Genomic DNA, 20,376 nt, shown 5'->3' with positions numbered 1-20,376 from the left:
TACCCTGCCACAGACACTCTCATACACACGTACCCTGCCACAGATACTGTCAAACACACGTACTCTGCCACAGACACTCTCACACACATGTACACTGTCACAGACACTCTCACACACGCGTACCCTGCCTCAGACACTCTCACACACGCGTACCCTGCCTCAGACACTCTCACACACACGTACACTGTCACAGACACTCTCACAAACGCTTACCCTGCCTCAGACACTCTCACACACACACGTACCCTGTCTCAGACACTCACACACACGCGTACACTGTCACAGACACTCTCACACACGCTTACCCTGCCTCAGACACTCTCACACACACACGTACCCTGTCACAGACACTCACACACACGCGTACACTGCCTCAGACACTCTCACACACACGCGTACCCTGTCACAGACACTCACACACACGCGTACACTGTCACATACACTCTCACAGACGCGTACACTGTCACAGACACTCTCACACACGCGTACACTGTCACAGACACTCTCACACACGCGTACCCTGCCTCAGACACTCTCACACACACGTACACTGTCACAGACACTCTCACACACGCGTACACTGTCACAGACACTCTCACACACGCGTACACTGTCACAGACAATCTCACGCACGCGTACACTGTCACAGACACTCCCACAGACGCGTACACTGTCACATTCACTCTCACAGACGCGTACACTGTCACAGACACTCTCACACACACTTACCCTGCCACAGACACTCTCACACACACGTATCCTGCCGCAGACACTCTCACACACACGTACCCTGCCGCAGACACTCTCGTACACACGTACCCTTCCACAGACACACTAACACACACATACCCTGCCGCAGACACTCTCATACACGCGTAACCTGCCACAGACACTCTCGCACACACGTACACTGTCACAGACACTCTCACACACGCTTACCCTGTCACAGACACTCACACACACGCGTACACTGTCACATACACTCTCACAGACGCGTACACTGTCACAGACACTCTCACACACGCGTACACTGTCACAGACACTCTCACACACACGTACCCTGCCTCAGACACTCTCACACACACGTACACTGTCACAGACACTCTCACACACGCGTACACTGTCACAGACACTCTCACAGACGCGTACACTGTCACATACACTCTCACAGATGCGTACACTGTCACAGACACTCTCACACACACTTACCCTGCCACAGACACTCGCACACACACGTATCCTGCCGCAGACACTATCGTACACACATACCCTGCCGAAGACACTCTCGTACACACGTACCCTTCCACAGACACACTAACACACACATACCCTGCCACAGACACTCTCAAACACACGTACCCTGCCACAGACACTCTCATACACACGTACCCTGCCACAGATACTGTCAAACACACGTACTCTGCCACAGACACTCTCACACACATGTACACTGTCACAGACACTCTCACACACGCGTACCCTGCCTCAGACACTCTCACACACGCGTACCCTGCCTCAGACACTCTCACACACACGTACACTGTCACAGACACTCTCACAAACGCTTACCCTGCCTCAGACACTCTCACACACACACGTACCCTGTCTCAGACACTCACACACACGCGTACACTGTCACAGACACTCTCACACACGCTTACCCTGCCTCAGACACTCTCACACACACACGTACCCTGTCACAGACACTCACACACACGCGTACACTGCCTCAGACACTCTCACACACACGCGTACCCTGTCACAGACACTCACACACACGCGTACACTGTCACATACACTCTCACAGACGCGTACACTGTCACAGACACTCTCACACACGCGTACACTGTCACAGACACTCTCACACACGCGTACCCTGCCTCAGACACTCTCACACACACGTACACTGTCACAGACACTCTCACACACGCGTACACTGTCACAGACACTCTCACACACGCGTACACTGTCACAGACAATCTCACGCACGCGTACACTGTCACAGACACTCCCACAGACGCGTACACTGTCACATTCACTCTCACAGACGCGTACACTGTCACAGACACTCTCACACACACTTACCCTGCCACAGACACTCTCACACACACGTATCCTGCCGCAGACACTCTCACACACACGTACCCTGCCGCAGACACTCTCGTACACACGTACCCTTCCACAGACACACTAACACACACATACCCTGCCGCAGACACTCTCATACACGCGTAACCTGCCACAGACACTCTCGCACACACGTACACTGTCACAGACACTCTCACACACGCTTACCCTGTCACAGACACTCACACACACGCGTACACTGTCACATACACTCTCACAGACGCGTACACTGTCACAGACACTCTCACACACGCGTACACTGTCACAGACACTCTCACACACACGTACCCTGCCTCAGACACTCTCACACACACGTACACTGTCACAGACACTCTCACACACGCGTACACTGTCACAGACACTCTCACAGACGCGTACACTGTCACATACACTCTCACAGATGCGTACACTGTCACAGACACTCTCACACACACTTACCCTGCCACAGACACTCGCACACACACGTATCCTGCCGCAGACACTATCGTACACACATACCCTGCCGAAGACACTCTCGTACACACGTACCCTTCCACAGACACACTAACACACACATACCCTGCCACAGACACTCTCAAACACACGTACCCTGCCACAGACACTCTCATACACACGTACCCTGCCACAGATACTGTCAAACACACGTACTCTGCCACAGACACTCTCACACACATGTACACTGTCACAGACACTCTCACACACGCGTACCCTGCCTCAGACACTCTCACACACGCGTACCCTGCCTCAGACACTCTCACACACACGTACACTGTCACAGACACTCTCACAAACGCTTACCCTGCCTCAGACACTCTCACACACACACGTACCCTGTCTCAGACACTCACACACACGCGTACACTGTCACAGACACTCTCACACACGCTTACCCTGCCTCAGACACTCTCACACACACACGTACCCTGTCACAGACACTCACACACACGCGTACACTGCCTCAGACACTCTCACACACACGCGTACCCTGTCACAGACACTCACACACACGCGTACACTGTCACAGACACTCTCACAGACGCGTACACTGTCACAGACACTCTCACACACGCGTACACTGTCACAGACACTCTCACACACGCGTACCCTGCCTCAGACACTCTCACACACACGTACACTGTCACAGACACTCTCACACACGCGTACACTGTGACAGACACTCTCACACACGCGTACACTGTCACAGACAATCTCACACACGCGTACACTGTCACAGACACTCTCACACACGCGTACACTGTCACAGACACTCTCACACACGCGTACACTGTCACAGACACTCTCACACACACGTACCCTGCCTCAGACACTCTCACACACACGTACACTGTCACAGACACTCTCACACACGCGTACACTGTCACAGACACTCGCATACACATGTACCCTGTCACAGACACTCTGACACACACGTACTCTGATGCAGACACTCTCACACACACGTACCCTGCCACAGACACTCTCAAACACACGTACTCTGCTGCAGACACTCTCACACACATGTACCCTGCCACAGACACTCTCAAACACACGTACTCTGCCACAGACACTCTCTTACACATGTACCCTGCCACAGACACTCTGAAACACACGTACCCTGCCACAGACACTCTCACACACATGTACTCTGTCACAGACACTCTCAAACACACGTACCCTGCCACAGACACTCTCATACACATGTACCCTGCCACAGACACTCTCATACACATGTACCCTGCCACAGACACTCTGAAACACACGTACCCTGCCACAGACACTCTCACACACATGTACCCTTTCACAGACACTCTCAAACACACGTACCCTGCCACAGACACTCTCATACACATGTACCCTGCCACAGATACTGTCAAACACACGTACTCTGCCACAGACACTCTCACACACATGTACACTGTCACAGACACTCTCACACACGCGTACCCTGCCTCAGACACTCTCACACACGCGTACCCTGCCTCAGACACTCTCACACACACGTACACTGTCACAGACACTCTCACAAACGCTTACCCTGCCTCAGACACTCTCACACACACACGTACCCTGTCTCAGACACTCACACACACGCGTACACTGTCACAGACACTCTCACACACGCTTACCCTGCCTCAGACACTCTCACACACACACGTACCCTGTCACAGACACTCACACACACGCGTACACTGCCTCAGACACTCTCACACACACGCGTACCCTGTCACAGACACTCACACACACGCGTACACTGTCACATACACTCTCACAGACGCGTACACTGTCACAGACACTCTCACATACGCGTACACTGTCACAGACACTCTCACACACACGTACCCTGCCTCAGACACTCTCACACACACGTACACTGTCACAGACACTCTCACACACGCGTACACTGTCACAGACACTCTCACACACGCGTACACTGTCACAGACAATCTCACGCACGCGTACACTGTCACAGACACTCCCACAGACGCGTACACTGTCACATTCACTCTCACAGACGCGTACACTGTCACAGACACTCTCACACACACTTACCCTGCCACAGACACTCTCACACACACGTATCCTGCCGCAGACACTCTCACACACACGTACCCTGCCGCAGACACTCTCGTACACACGTACCCTTCCACAGACACACTAACACACACATACCCTGCCGCAGACACTCTCATACACGCGTAACCTGCCACAGACACTCTCGCACACACGTACACTGTCACAGACACTCTCACACACGCTTACCCTGTCACAGACACTCACACACACGCGTACACTGTCACATACACTCTCACAGACGCGTACACTGTCACAGACACTCTCACACACGCGTACACTGTCACAGACACTCTCACACACACGTACCCTGCCTCAGACACTCTCACACACACGTACACTGTCACAGACACTCTCACACACGCGTACACTGTCACAGACACTCTCACAGACGCGTACACTGTCACATACACTCTCACAGATGCGTACACTGTCACAGACACTCTCACACACACTTACCCTGCCACAGACACTCGCACACACACGTATCCTGCCGCAGACACTATCGTACACACATACCCTGCCGAAGACACTCTCGTACACACGTACCCTTCCACAGACACACTAACACACACGTACCCTGCCACAGACACTCTCAAACACACGTACCCTGCCACAGACACTCTCATACACACGTACCCTGCCACAGATACTGTCAAACACACGTACTCTGCCACAGACACTCTCACACACATGTACACTGTCACAGACACTCTCACACACGCGTACCCTGCCTCAGACACTCTCACACACGCGTACCCTGCCTCAGACACTCTCACACACACGTACACTGTCACAGACACTCTCACAAACGCTTACCCTGCCTCAGACACTCTCACACACACACGTACCCTGTCTCAGACACTCACACACACGCGTACACTGTCACAGACACTCTCACACACGCTTACCCTGCCTCAGACACTCTCACACACACACGTACCCTGTCACAGACACTCTCACACACACGTATCCTGCCGCAGACACTCTCACACACACGTACCCTGCCGCAGACACTCTCGTACACACGTACCCTTCCACAGACACACTAACACACACATACCCTGCCGCAGACACTCTCATACACGCGTAACCTGCCACAGACACTCTCGCACACACGTACACTGTCACAGACACTCTCACACACGCTTACCCTGTCACAGACACTCACACACACGCGTACACTGTCACATACACTCTCACAGACGCGTACACTGTCACAGACACTCTCACACACGCGTACACTGTCACAGACACTCTCACACACACGTACCCTGCCTCAGACACTCTCACACACACGTACACTGTCACAGACACTCTCACACACGCGTACACTGTCACAGACACTCTCACAGACGCGTACACTGTCACATACACTCTCACAGATGCGTACACTGTCACAGACACTCTCACACACACTTACCCTGCCACAGACACTCGCACACACACGTATCCTGCCGCAGACACTATCGTACACACATACCCTGCCGAAGACACTCTCGTACACACGTACCCTTCCACAGACACACTAACACACACATACCCTGCCGCAGACACTCTCATACACGCGTAACCTGCCACAGACACTCTCGCACACGCGTACCCTGCCGCAGACCCTCTCGCACACACGTACCATGCCACAGACACTCTCGCACACGCGTACCCTGTCACAGACACTCTCGCACACGCGTACCCTGTCACAGACACTCTCGCACACGCGTACCCTGCCATAGAACTCTCACACACACGTATCCTACTGCAGACACTCTCACACACACGTACACTGTCACAGACACTCTCACACACACGTACCCTGCCTCAGACACTCTCACACACACGTACACTGTCACAGACACTCTCACAAACGCGTACACTGTCACATACACTCTCACACACGTGTACACTGTCACAGACACTCTCACACACACGTACCCTGCCTCAGACACTCTCACACACGCATACACTGTCACAGACACTCTCACAAACGCGTACACTGTCACAGACACTCACACACACGAGTACACTGTCACATACACTCTCACAGACACGTACACTGTCACATACACTTTCACACACGCGTACACTGTCACAGCAACTCTCACACACGCTTACCCTGTCACAGACACTCTCACACACGCTTACCCTGCCTCAGACACTCTCACACACACACGTACCATGTCACAGACACTCACACACACTCGTACACTCTCACATACACTCTCACAGACGCGTACACTGTCACAGACACTCTCACACACGCGTACACTGTCACAGACACTCTCACACACGCGTACCCTGCCTCAGACACTCTCACACACGCGTACCCTGCCTCAGACACTCTCACACACACGTACACTGTCACAGACACTCTCACAAACGCTTACCCTGCCTCAGACACTCTCACACACACACGTACCCTGTCTCAGACACTCACACACACGCGTACACTGTCACAGACACTCTCACACTCGCTTACCCTGCCTCAGACACTCTCACACACACACGTACCCTGTCACAGACACTCACACACACGCGTACACTGCCTCAGACACTCTCACACACACACGTACCCTGTCACAGACACTCACACACACGCGTACACTGTCACATACACTCTCACAGACGCGTACACTGTCACAGACACTCTCACACACGCGTACACTGTCACAGACACTCTCACACACACGTACCCTGCCTCAGACACTCTCACACACACGTACACTGTCACAGACACTCTCACACACGCGTACACTGTCACAGACACTCTCACACACGCGTACACTGTCACAGACAATCTCACACACGCGTACACTGTCACAGACACTCCCACAGACGCGTACACTGTCACATTCACTCTCACAGACGCGTACACTGTCACAGACACTCTCACACACACTTACCCTGCCACAGACACTCTCACACACACGTATCCTGCCGCAGACACTCTCACACACACGTACCCTGCCGCAGACACTCTCGTACACACGTACCCTTCCACAGACACACTAACACACACATACCCTGCCGCAGACACTCTCATACACGCGTAACCTGCCACAGACACTCTCGCACACGCGTACCCTGCCGCAGACACTCTCGCACACACGTACCCTGCCACAGACACTCTCGCACACGCGTACCCTGCCACAGACAATCTCACACACACGTATCCTACTGCAGACAATCTCTCACACACGTATCCTACTGCAGACACTCTTACACACACGTACACTGTCACAGACACTCTCACACACACACGTACCCAGTCACAGACACTCTCACACACACACGTACCCTGTCACAGACACTCTCACACACACGTACCCTGTCTCAGACACTCTCACACACGCGTACTGTCACAGACACTCTTACAAACGCGTACACTGTCACAGACACTCACACACACGAGTACACTGTCACATACACTCTCACAGACGCGTTCACTGTCACAGACACTCTCACACATGCTTACCCTGCCTCAGACACTCTCACACACACACGTACCCTGTCACAGACACTCACACACACGCATACACTGTCACATACACTCTCACACACGCGTACACTGTCACAGACACTCTCACACACGCGTACACTGTCACAGACACTCTCACACACACGTACCCTGCCTCAGACACTCTCACACACACGTACACTGTCACAGACACTCTCACACACGCGTACACTGTCACAGACACTCGCATACACATGTACCCTGTCACAGACACTCTGACACACACGTACTCTGATGCAGACACTCTCACACACACGTACCCTGCCACAGACACTCTCAAACACACGTACTCTGCTGCAGACACTCTCACACACATGTACCCTGCCACAGACACTCTCAAACACACGTACTCTGCCACAGACACTCTCTTACACATGTACCCTGCCACAGACACTCTGAAACACACGTACCCTGCCACAGACACTCTCACACACATGTACTCTGTCACAGACACTCTCAAACACACGTACCCTGCCACAGACACTCTCATACACATGTACCCTGCCACAGACACTCTCATACACATGTACCCTGCCACAGACACTCTGAAACACACGTACCCTGCCACAGACACTCTCACACACATGTACCCTTTCACAGACACTCTCAAACACACGTACCCTGCCACAGACACTCTCATACACATGTACCCTGCCACAGATACTGTCAAACACACGTACTCTGCCACAGACACTCTCACACACATGTACACTGTCACAGACACTCTCACACACGCGTACCCTGCCTCAGACACTCTCACACACGCGTACCCTGCCTCAGACACTCTCACACACACGTACACTGTCACAGACACTCTCACAAACGCTTACCCTGCCTCAGACACTCTCACACACACACGTACCCTGTCTCAGACACTCACACACACGCGTACACTGTCACAGACACTCTCACACACGCTTACCCTGCCTCAGACACTCTCACACACACACGTACCCTGTCACAGACACTCACACACACGCGTACACTGCCTCAGACACTCTCACACACACGCGTACCCTGTCACAGACACTCACACACACGCGTACACTGTCACATACACTCTCACAGACGCGTACACTGTCACAGACACTCTCACACACGCGTACACTGTCACAGACACTCTCACACACACGTACCCTGCCTCAGACACTCTCACACACACGTACACTGTCACAGACACTCTCACACACGCGTACACTGTCACAGACACTCTCACACACGCGTACACTGTCACAGACAATCTCACACACGCGTACACTGTCACAGACACTCCCACAGACGCGTACACTGTCACATTCACTCTCACAGACGCGTACACTGTCACAGACACTCTCACACACACTTACCCTGCCACAGACACTCTCACACACACGTATCCTGCCGCAGACACTCTCACACACACGTACCCTGCCGCAGACACTCTCGTACACACGTACCCTTCCACAGACACACTAACACACACATACCCTGCCGCAGACACTCTCATACACGCGTAACCTGCCACAGACACTCTCGCACACGCGTACCCTGCCGCAGACACTCTCGCACACACGTACCCTGCCACACACACTCTCGCACACGCGTACCCTGCCACAGACAATCTCACACACACGTATCCTACTGCAGACAATCTCTCACACACGTATCCTACTGCAGACACTCTTACACACACGTACACTGTCACAGACACTCTCACACACACACGTACCCAGTCACAGACACTCTCACACACACACGTACCCTGTCACAGACACTCTCACACACACGTACCCTGCCTCAGACACTCTCACACACGCGTACTGTCACAGACACTCTTACAAACGCGTACACTGTCACAGACACTCACACACACGAGTACACTGTCACATACACTCTCACAGACGCGTTCACTGTCACAGACACTCTCACACATGCTTACCCTGCCTCAGACACTCTCACACACACACGTACCCTGTCACAGACACTCACACACACGCATACACTGTCACATACACTCTCACACACGCGTACACTGTCACAGACACTCTCACACACGCGTACACTGTCACAGACACTCTCACACACACGTACCCTGCCTCAGACACTCTCACACACACGTACACTGTCACAGACACTCTCACACACGCGTACACTGTCACAGACACTCGCATACACATGTACCCTGTCACAGACACTCTGACACACACGTACTCTGCCGCAGACACTCTCACACACACGTACCCTGCCGCAGACACTCTCAAACACACGTACTCTGCTGCAGACACTCTCACACACATGTACCCTGCCACAGACACTCTCAAACACACGTACTCTGCCACAGACACTCTCTTACACATGTACCCTGCCACAGACACTCTGAAACACACGTACCCTGCCACAGACACTCTCACACACATGTACTCTGTCACAGACACTCTCAAACACACGTACCCTGCCACAGACACTCTCATACACATGTACCCTGCCACAGACACTCTCATACACATGTACCCTGCCACAGACACTCTGAAACACACGTACCCTGCCACAGACACTCTCACACACATGTACCCTTTCACAGACACTCTCAAACACACGTACCCTGCCACAGACACTCTCATACACACGTACCCTGCCACAGATACTGTCAAACACACGTACTCTGCCACAGACACTCTCACACACATGTACACTGTCACAGACACTCTCACACACGCGTACCCTGCCTCAGACACTCTCACACACGCGTACCCTGCCTCAGACACTCTCACACACACGTACACTGTCACAGACACTCTCACAAACGCTTACCCTGCCTCAGACACTCTCACACACACACGTACCCTGTCTCAGACACTCACACACACGCGTACACTGTCACAGACACTCTCACACACGCTTACCCTGCCTCAGACACTCTCACACACACACGTACCCTGTCACAGACACTCACACACACGCGTACACTGCCTCAGACACTCTCACACACACGCGTACCCTGTCACAGACACTCACACACACGCGTACACTGTCACATACACTCTCACAGACGCGTACACTGTCACAGACACTCTCACACACGCGTACACTGTCACAGACACTCTCACACACGCGTACCCTGCCTCAGACACTCTCACACACACGTACACTGTCACAGACACTCTCACACACGCGTACACTGTGACAGACACTCTCACACACGCGTACACTGTCACAGACAATCTCACACACGCGTACACTGTCACAGACACTCTCACACACGCGTACACTGTCACAGACACTCTCACACACGCGTACACTGTCACAGACACTCTCACACACACGTACCCTGCCTCAGACACTCTCACACACACGTACACTGTCACAGACACTCTCACACACGCGTACACTGTCACAGACACTCGCATACACATGTACCCTGTCACAGACACTCTGACACACACGTACTCTGATGCAGACACTCTCACACACACGTACCCTGCCACAGACACTCTCAAACACACGTACTCTGCTGCAGACACTCTCACACACATGTACCCTGCCACAGACACTCTCAAACACACGTACTCTGCCACAGACACTCTCTTACACATGTACCCTGCCACAGACACTCTGAAACACACGTACCCTGCCACAGACACTCTCACACACATGTACTCTGTCACAGACACTCTCAAACACACGTACCCTGCCACAGACACTCTCATACACATGTACCCTGCCACAGACACTCTCATACACATGTACCCTGCCACAGACACTCTGAAACACACGTACCCTGCCACAGACACTCTCACACACATGTACCCTTTCACAGACACTCTCAAACACACGTACCCTGCCACAGACACTCTCATACACATGTACCCTGCCACAGATACTGTCAAACACACGTACTCTGCCACAGACACTCTCACACACATGTACACTGTCACAGACACTCTCACACACGCGTACCCTGCCTCAGACACTCTCACACACGCGTACCCTGCCTCAGACACTCTCACACACACGTACACTGTCACAGACACTCTCACAAACGCTTACCCTGCCTCAGACACTCTCACACACACACGTACCCTGTCTCAGACACTCACACACACGCGTACACTGTCACAGACACTCTCACACACGCTTACCCTGCCTCAGACACTCTCACACACACACGTACCCTGTCACAGACACTCACACACACGCGTACACTGCCTCAGACACTCTCACACACACGCGTACCCTGTCACAGACACTCACACACACGCGTACACTGTCACATACACTCTCACAGACGCGTACACTGTCACAGACACTCTCACACACGCGTACACTGTCACAGACACTCTCACACACACGTACCCTGCCTCAGACACTCTCACACACACGTACACTGTCACAGACACTCTCACACACGCGTACACTGTCACAGACACTCTCACACACGCGTACACTGTCACAGACAATCTCACACACGCGTACACTGTCACAGACACTCCCACAGACGCGTACACTGTCACATTCACTCTCACAGACGCGTACACTGTCACAGACACTCTCACACACACTTACCCTGCCACAGACACTCTCACACACACGTATCCTGCCGCAGATACTCTGACACACACGTACCCTGCCGCAGACACTCTCGTACACACGTACCCTTCCACAGACACACTAACACACACATACCCTGCCGCAGACACTCTCATACACGCGTAACCTGCCACAGACACTCTCGCACACGCGTACCCTGCCGCAGACACTCTCGCACACACGTACCCTGCCACAGACACTCTCGCACACGCGTACCCTGCCACAGACAATCTCACACACACGTATCCTACTGCAGACAATCTCTCACACACGTATCCTACTGCAGACACTCTTACACACACGTACACTGTCACAGACACTCTCACACACACACGTACCCAGTCACAGACACTCTCACACACACACGTACCCTGTCACAGACACTCTCACACACACGTACCCTGCCTCAGACACTCTCACACACGCGTACTGTCACAGACACTCTTACAAACGCGTACACTGTCACAGACACTCACACACACGAGTACACTGTCACATACACTCTCACAGACGCGTTCACTGTCACAGACACTCTCACACATGCTTACCCTGCCTCAGACACTCTCACACACACACGTACCCTGTCACAGACACTCACACACACGCATACACTGTCACATACACTCTCACACACGCGTACACTGTCACAGACACTCTCACACACGCGTACACTGTCACAGACACTCTCACACACACGTACCCTGCCTCAGACACTCTCACACACACGTACACTGTCACAGACACTCTCACACACGCGTACACTGTCACAGACACTCGCATACACATGTACCCTGTCACAGACACTCTGACACACACGTACTCTGCCGCAGACACTCTCACACACACGTACCCTGCCGCAGACACTCTCAAACACACGTACTCTGCTGCAGACACTCTCACACACATGTACCCTGCCACAGACACTCTCAAACACACGTACTCTGCCACAGACACTCTCTTACACATGTACCCTGCCACAGACACTCTGAAACACACGTACCCTGCCACAGACACTCTCACACACATGTACTCTGTCACAGACACTCTCAAACACACGTACCCTGCCACAGACACTCTCATACACATGTACCCTGCCACAGACACTCTCATACACATGTACCCTGCCACAGACACTCTGAAACACACGTACCCTGCCACAGACACTCTCACACACATGTACCCTTTCACAGACACTCTCAAACACACGTACCCTGCCACAGACACTCTCATACACACGTACCCTGCCACAGATACTGTCAAACACACGTACTCTGCCACAGACACTCTCACACACATGTACACTGTCACAGACACTCTCACACACGCGTACCCTGCCTCAGACACTCTCACACACGCGTACCCTGCCTCAGACACTCTCACACACACGTACACTGTCACAGACACTCTCACAAACGCTTACCCTGCCTCAGACACTCTCACACACACACGTACCCTGTCTCAGACACTCACACACACGCGTACACTGTCACAGACACTCTCACACACGCTTACCCTGCCTCAGACACTCTCACACACACACGTACCCTGTCACAGACACTCACACACACGCGTACACTGCCTCAGACACTCTCACACACACGCGTACCCTGTCACAGACACTCACACACACGCGTACACTGTCACATACACTCTCACAGACGCGTACACTGTCACAGACACTCTCACACACGCGTACACTGTCACAGACACTCTCACACACGCGTACCCTGCCTCAGACACTCTCACACACACGTACACTGTCACAGACACTCTCACACACGCGTACACTGTGACAGACACTCTCACACACGCGTACACTGTCACAGACAATCTCACACACGCGTACACTGTCACAGACACTCTCACAGACGCGTACACTGTCACATTCACTCTCACAGACGCGTACACTGTCACAGACACTCTCACACACACTTACCCTGCCACAGACACTCTCACACACACGTATCCTGCCCCAGACACTCTCACACACACGTACCCTGCCGCAGACACTCTCGTACACACGTACCCTTCCACAGACACACTAACACACACATACCCTGCCGCAGACACTCTCATACACGCGTAACCTGCCACAGACACTCTCGCACACGCGTACCCTGCCGCAGACACTCTCGCACACACGTACCCTGCCACAGACACTCTCGCACACGCGTACCCTGTCACAGACACTCTCGCACACGCGTACCCTGCCACAGACAATCTCACACACACGTATCCTACTGCAGACAATCTCTCACACACGTATCCTACTGCAGACACTCTTACACACACGTACACTGTCACAGACACTCTCACACAGACACGTACCCTGTCACAGACACTCTCACACACACACGTACCCTGTCACAGACACTCTCACACACACGTACCCTGCCTCAGACACTCTCACACACGCGTACTGTCACAGACACTCTCACAAACGCATACACTGTCACAGACACTCACACACACGAGTACACTGTCACATACACTCTCACAGACGCGTACACTGTCACAGACACTCTCACACACGCTTACCCTGCCTCAGACACTCTCACACACACACGTACCCTGTCACAGACACTCACACACACGCATACACTGTCACATACACTCTCACACACGCGTACACTGTCACAGACACTCTCACACACGCGTACACTGTCACAGACACTCTCACACACACGTACCCTGCCTCAGACACTCTCACACACACGTACACTGTCACAGACACTCTCACACACGCGTACACTGTCACAGACACTCTCACACACATGTACCCTGTCACAGACACTCTCACACACACGTACCCTGCCACAGACACTCTCATACACACGTACTCTGCCGCAGACACTCTCACACACATGTACCCTGTCACAGACACTCTCAAACACACGTACTCTGCCGCAGACACTCTCACACACACGTACCCTGCCACAGACACTCTCATACACATGTACCCTGCCACAGACACTCTGAAACACACGTACTCTGCCGCAGACACTCTCACACACACGTACCCTGCCACAGACACTCTCAAACACACGTACTCTGCCGCAGACACTCTCACACACATGTACCCTGCCACAGACACTCTCAAACACACGTACTCTGCCACAGACACTCTCATACACATGTACCCTGCCACAGACACTCTGAAACACACGTACCCTGCCACAGACACTCTCACACACATGTACTCTGTCACAGACACTCTCAAACACACGTACCCTGCCACAGACACTCTCATACACATGTACCCTGCCACAGACACTCTCATACACACGTACCCTGCCACAGACACTCTCACACACATGTACCCTTTCACAGACACTCTCAAACACATGTACCCTTTCACAGACACTCTCAAACACACGTATCCTGCCACAGACACTCTCATACACATGTACCCTGCCACAGATACTGTCAAACACACGTACTCTGCCACAGACACTCTCATACACATGTACCCTGCCACAGACACTCTCAAACACACGTACTCTGCCGCAGACACTCTCACACACACGTACCCTGCCGCAGACACTCTCACACACGCGTATCATGCCACAGACACACGGCAAATGACAAACGGGACCAAACTGTTTGTCCGTTATAAGCGAAATTCCATTGTATGTGAGTCCGCTATATCCGATGCTTTTTCTGGAGGTTCTTAAAGGCGCACGACCAGCAGACCTCATCTGTTATAGATGATATTCCGTTATAAGCGAGTCCATTATAACGGGATTATACTGCACCTCCAACTCCACCTAGCAGACATACCTATGAGGAGATTGAGGTATGGACTGATTCTGATCGTGTTTGGACTAAACACCCCAGGATTCAAATACAACGTCCACCGTGATTCACCCACATTATTGTTGTGCCACAGGTGAACTGCACAAACATGTTTTTTCACTGATCACTTATATAACTTGTTTCTCACAGAAAGAGCTAGAACACCTATCTTGCCTTTCCCAGCGGAAAGGGAGGCTTATCTTTTCTCTCCCAGGGGAAAAGGGAAAGCCCTGCCCAAAATGCTTCGTAACCGCAAGCGCAAAACAGCCTCACCTGGACAGGAATTGGAGAATAAAGAGCACAGTCCCTGAGGGGAGGGGTGACCCTGGCCAGCTCGCCCCCTCCCCGCATGAGTAGCACTCCAGATTTAGCATAAAGGAAGTGGGAGAGCTCAGCACTGACCAGAGATCAGCCGTGGGATAGAGCGCGCATCGCCCGGCACTTCTCAGGAATCACGTGTTGGTCTCCTGCCAGGACTGAAAGGGGCTCCCCAGTCCGTGTGTGAAGGTGGGTGATTATAGCACGTCCGAGTGTAGATGGCTTGTGGCTACTTTTTCATTTTATTAATTAGTGGGATTACCTATCATCCATCCATCCATCCATTTTCCAAACCACTTATCCTACTGGGTCGCGGGGGGTACGGAGCCTATCCCGGAAGCAATGGGCACGAGGCAGGGAACAACCCAGGATGGGGGGCCAGCCCATCGTAGGGCACACTCACACACCATGCACTCACGCACGCATTCCTATGGGCAATTTAGCAAGTCCAATTAGCCTCAGCATGTTTTTGGACTGTGGGGGGAAACCGGAGTACCTGGAGGAAACCCCACGACGACATGGGGAGAACATGCAATCTCCATACACATGTGACCCAGGCGGAGACTCGAACCCAGGTCCCAGAGGTGTGAGGCAACAGTGCTAACCACTGCACCACCATGCTGCCCCCGATTACCTATCAATGCTTATGAAATATATCATAATTTTGTGTATATTTTAAGAAATATTTCTGAACGGACCAAAGCGAACCTCATTGTTCCTTCGACATCCCTATATCCCCCTCTCACATTAAAACAATATTCTAGGTGGGGTCTTACCAAGGAATTGTATAATCTTAGCATCACTTCATTTAAATTAAACTCCAAACACCTAGAGATGTAACCCAACATCCTATTGGCCTTTTTAATTGCTTCCCCACACTGGTGAGAGTGGGACATGGAAGCATCAACATACTGACTGAGGGCTTTCTCATAATTAGTAACCTTTATTTCAGTGAAACCCATAAAAAATCTGTACTTTATATTTCTGCTCCCTGCATAAATTACCTTACATTTATCTATATTAAATTTAATCTGCCAGGTATCAGCCCAGTCGCTAATTAAATAAAGATCCCGTTGTAGCCTCTCCGCTGCTAGATCAGTATTTGCTACATCATCCACCTTGGTGTCGTCTGTAAATTTAACTAGTTTACTTTATGTATTGGTGTCAATATCATTAATGTAAATTAGGAACAATAGTGATCCTAAAATTGAACCCTGCGGTACCCCACTATGACCGCAGGCCCACTGTGACATTGTGCCTCTAATAACTACCTGCTGCTTCCTGTCAGTTAACCAGTTTTCAATCCAAGTTGCTACAGTTCCTAAAATCCCTGCAGCTTTGAGCTTAAGCAAGAGCTGTTTGAGGGGGACAACATCAAAGGCCTTCTGCAAATCTAAATACATTTTGTGACCAAGTTCTATTTTTGCTTCCTCAAAGAACTCAAGTAGATTAGTTAAACAGGATCTACTTCTCCTAAATCCAGTTTGGCTACCCCTCAGAATGTTATTTGTATCCAGGTTATTTGTATCCATAACTTTTCCAGTTATGCAAGTTAAAGTAATTGGCCTGTAGTTTGCTGGATTACATCTATCCCCTTTTTTGAATATGGGTGCTATATTAGCATACTTTCAATCATAAGGTACCTCACGTGCAAATAAGGATTTCGGAAACAGTAAAGTTAAAGGTTGGCTAATAATAACCCTCATTTATTTTAAAACTATAGGTAAGATGCCATCAGGACCCTGTGATTTATTTATTTTGAGCTTAGCTATAGGCTTTGTACCACATCAGCCTCAGTTATACATACATGCCCTACGCAATTATTGGCACCCCTTTGTACAAGGGGTAAGAAAAAATCCACCTTCTGGTGAAGTTGCTTCATCTCACACGGAAAAAAATGAGAAAAATCCAACCTTTAATTAAAATCAATTTATCTGAAGAAAAATCAAATCCTTCATCAAGAAATAATTATTTTTAACAAAAACACATGAGCCACGATTATTGGCAGCCCTGCAAATTATAGTGAACACAATGTAACTGAAGCATGTTTCCCATGTAAATTATACATATTTGAGTTGATTGGAGTGAGTAGGAGCCTTCAAGCTGTAATCCATGACTTCCTGAGTAACTGGGGTACAAACATGAGGAGACACAGAGGCCAAATTCCCTTAGTCATCCATCAACATGGGAAAGATAAGAGACACACAGACCAAATGAGGGAGAAGTGTGCTGACCTTCATAAGTCAGGGAATGTGGATTAAAAAATAGCTACTCACCTTAAAATGCCAATTTCTACTCTTAGGGCAATAATTAAAAAGTGGGCATTAACTGGAACTGTTAGAAACCTGCCTGAAAGAGGACCCAAGTTTATTTTGCCCCCACATACAGTGAGGAGGATCGTAAGAGAGACAAAAAATCCCCAAGGATGACTGTTAGTCAATTACCAGACAAAGTAAAACCTTGGGGTTACCACGTCTCCAAAAAACCATCAGACGCCCCCTTCATGCTAACAGACGTTTTGAAAGTTATGACAGAAAGAAGCTTTTTCTGTCAGTTACTTAAAATGTTAGTGCCAGGAGTTTGCAAAACATTATACAACTTTGACTGGAATCAAATTCAACTGTCTGATGAAACAAAAATGCTTTTTGGCAATAAACATTCAAGGTGGGTTTGGCGTAAAAAGAAGGATGGTTATAATGAAATGAACCTTATCCCAGCTGTAAGATATGGTGGAGGTTCTGTGATGTTGTGGAGCTGTTTTTCCTCCAAAAACCCTGGAAACCTCGTTAGGGTACATGGCACTATGGGGTCCATGAAATACCAGGACATTTTATATCAAAATTTTGCTGCTGCTGCCAGGAAACAAAAACTGGGCCTTCATTGGATCTTCCAGCAGGACGGTGATCCTAAGCACATGTCCAAATCAACATTAAAATGGCCAGCTGACCGCAGAATCAAGCTTCTGCCATGGCCATCTCAGTCCCCTGACCTGAACCCCACTGAAAACCTGTGGGCTGAGCTGAAGAGGAGAGTGCACAAGAGAGGGCCGAGGACCCTGGGTGATCTGGGGAGATTCTGTAAAGAGGAATATTCTCAGATGCCCTGCTCTGTATTCTCCAACCTTATAAAACGTTATAGGAGACTCAGTGCTGTTATACTGGCAAAGGGAGGCTGTACAGAGTATTAAAAGCAGGGCTGCCAATAATCGTGGCACATGTGTTTTTGTTGAAAATAATTATTTCTTGATGAAGGATTTGTTTTGCTTTGAATAAATTTATTTCAATGAAAGGTTGGATTTTTCTCGTTTTTTCAGTGTGAGATGAAGCTGCTTCACCAAAAGGTGGATTTTTTTCGAATCCTTTTTACAAATCTTTACGAGGGGGCCAATAATTGTGGAGGGACTGTATATTGTTTATATACAACACTGTATTTGTTCAAAATGGTGGTAAGTTAAGCATGTCCTCTACTGTGAACACCCGTGTAAA

The sequence above is a fragment of the Brienomyrus brachyistius genome, unplaced genomic scaffold (assembly GCF_023856365.1).
Source record: "Brienomyrus brachyistius isolate T26 unplaced genomic scaffold, BBRACH_0.4 scaffold73, whole genome shotgun sequence".
NCBI lineage: Eukaryota > Metazoa > Chordata > Actinopteri > Osteoglossiformes > Mormyridae > Brienomyrus > Brienomyrus brachyistius.
Note: the sequence above shows the minus strand (reverse complement) of the source record.